Source organism: Aethalodelphis obliquidens, unplaced genomic scaffold, assembly GCF_003676395.1.
Source record: "Aethalodelphis obliquidens isolate GAN/ISIS:26980383/991018 unplaced genomic scaffold, ASM367639v1 scaffold65, whole genome shotgun sequence".
Lineage (NCBI taxonomy): Eukaryota > Metazoa > Chordata > Mammalia > Artiodactyla > Delphinidae > Aethalodelphis > Aethalodelphis obliquidens.
Window position 1 is genome coordinate 7,178,264 of NW_020838009.1, and position 2,745 is coordinate 7,181,008.

Here is a 2,745-nt window from a genome sequence, read left to right on the forward strand (position 1 = left end):
GGCTAGGGTTCAATCCCTGGTGAGGGAACTAAGATCCCACAAGCCGCATGGCGTGACCAAGAAAAAAAAAGAAAGAAAGAAACCATCAAAAAAAACTATCAACTTCTCCTCAAAAACCAACACAAAAGATGGAGACAACCACAATGTCCATCAACAGATAAGTGGATAAAAAATTGTGGTCTATCCATACAATAGAATTTTAGCCATTGTATTGGTTTCCCAGGGCTACCATAACAACCACCACAGACTGGGCGGCTTCAACAACATAAATTTATTTCTCACAGCTCTGGGGGGTGGGAAGTCCAAGATCAAGGTGTTGGCAGGCTTGGTTTCTTATGAGGCTTCTCTCCTTGGCTCAGAGATGGTGGCTTCTTGCTGTGTCCTCAGACGGTCTGTCCCCGTCTGTGTTGTCTGTGTCCTGATCTCTCTTCTTATAAGGACACCAGTCATATTGGATTAGGGCTCACCCATATAAACTAGTTTTACTTTAATTACCTCTTTAAAGGCCCTATCTCCAAATATAGTCACATTCTGAGGGACTGGTGGTTAGGACTTCAACATATAAATCTTGGAAGGACATAATTCAGCCTAAAACAGACACAAAAAGGAAGGAAGTACTGAAATGCACTACAACGTGGATGAATCTCAAAAACGCTATGCTCAGTGAAAGAAGCCAGACAAGAAAGGTCACATAGTGTATGATTCCATCTATATTAAATGTCCAGAAAAGGCAAATCCACAGAGACAGAAGCAGATTGGTGGTGACCAGGGACAGGGGTGAGGGGGAATGAGGAGCAACTGCTTGGCAGGTACAGGGTTTCTTCTGGGGGAGATGAAAACATTTTGGAACCAGATAGAGGGGTTGGATGTACTAAATGCCACTGAACTGTTCACTTTAAAAGAGTTACTTTGGACTTTGGACTTCCCTCATGGCGCAGTGGTTAAGAGGTAAATCTAAAACTAGTCCAAAATAAAAATGCAGGGGACACGTGTTTGACCCCGGTCCTGGAAGATCCCACATGTCGCGGAGCAACTAAGCCCATGTGCCACAACTACTGAGCCCACGTGCCACAACTACTGAGCCCGCACTCTAGAGCCCGCAAGCCACAACTACTGAGCCCACACGCCACAACTACTGAAGCCTGCGTGCCTAGAGCCCGTGCTCCAGAACAAGAGAAGCCACCGCAATGAGAAGCCTGTACACCACAACAAAGAGTAGCCCCCACTCGCCACAACTAGAGAAAGCCTGCGTGCAGCAACGAAGACCCAACGCAGCCAAAAATAAATTAAAAAATTTTTAAAAAAGGTTACTTTTATGCTCTGTGAAATTTCACCTCAACAAAACACCCACACGCAGTTACCCACTTCCCAGAACCATCCTCCCTCTCATCCTCCCATCCGTTTCTGGGGTCGACCCCCAGCCTCCTGAAGTTCGCCCTTCAGATCCCAGGGTGCACCCCCTGACTCCCATGCTCTCGGTGCTGAGGCCCCCACTGCCCTCCTGAGGCCCTGGGAACATTCCTCCCTTCCTACAGCCAACTGAAACGCTGTCCTCTCTCCCAGCAAGTCCGGGTTTTCTGTTTTCCTGTATTTTCCCACGGAGCAAAGTTTGATGCTTTTGTACAGGCTGTGCCGTGTTCCCAGAGCTCATTAAACAGCCTCCCCTGAAAAAACAAAAACAGAAAACCATCTTGTCTACATATTTCTCCTACCTCTGCCCTGGATCCCTTCCTTTCTGCCTCTGTAGAGATCTAGCTTCATCATTTATCCTCGCACACTCACGTTTTTCTCTCTCTCTCTCTCTCTCTCTCTCCCTCTCTCTCCTGTATCTTCAAATTCTCCCTCACGTATGCTCTCTTCCCATTACGATGTCAGCCTGTTCCAGCCTCTCCTTCATAAAGAGTTTCTTTCCTTCCCTCCACACCTCTCTCCAGTTCCTGCCCTATTTCTCTGCCCGTTAGTGTGAGATTCTTTTTTACCTTTTAAATTGGAGTATAGTTGCTTTACAATGTTGTGTTAGTTTCTGCAGTACAGTGAAGTGAATCATCTATACATATACATATATCCCCTCTTTTTTGGGATTTCCCTCCCATTTAGGTCACCACAGAGCATTGAGTAGAGATCCCTGTGCTATACAGTAGGTTCTCATTAGTTATCTATTTTACACATAGTAGTGTATACATGTCAATCCCAATCTCCCAGTTCATCCCACCCCACCTTTCCCCTCTTGGTGTCCATACATTTGTTCTCTACATCTGTATCTCTATTTCTGCTTTGCAAATAGGTTCCTCTGTACCATTTTTCTACATTCCCCATATATGCGTTCATATATGATATTTGTGACTCACTCTGTATGACAGTGTCTAGGTCCACACACATCTCTACAAACGATCCAGTTCCATTCCTTTTTGTGGCTGAGTAATTGTCCATTGTATATGTGCCACATCTTCTTTATCCGTTCCTCTGTCGTGTAAGATTCTTGAAAGAACTGTTGCCTGTTTCTCCTCCTTTCACCCCTGAAGTCACAGAGGCACCCTGGTGTCAGTCTCACCCATCCACTTGAAACGACACCTTCCGCTAGGTAATTCCACCACCTTTAGCTTCCCAACCTAGCTTTCTCTTCCTCTAAGAAGCCTCTGCTGGCCCCCAAGTCTGGGATGAGACCTCCTGGGTGTTTCCCAGAGCACCCAGGCTTACTTTGGCTGGAGCACCTGTCATATTGCACTGTGGTTGCCTGTTCAGCCC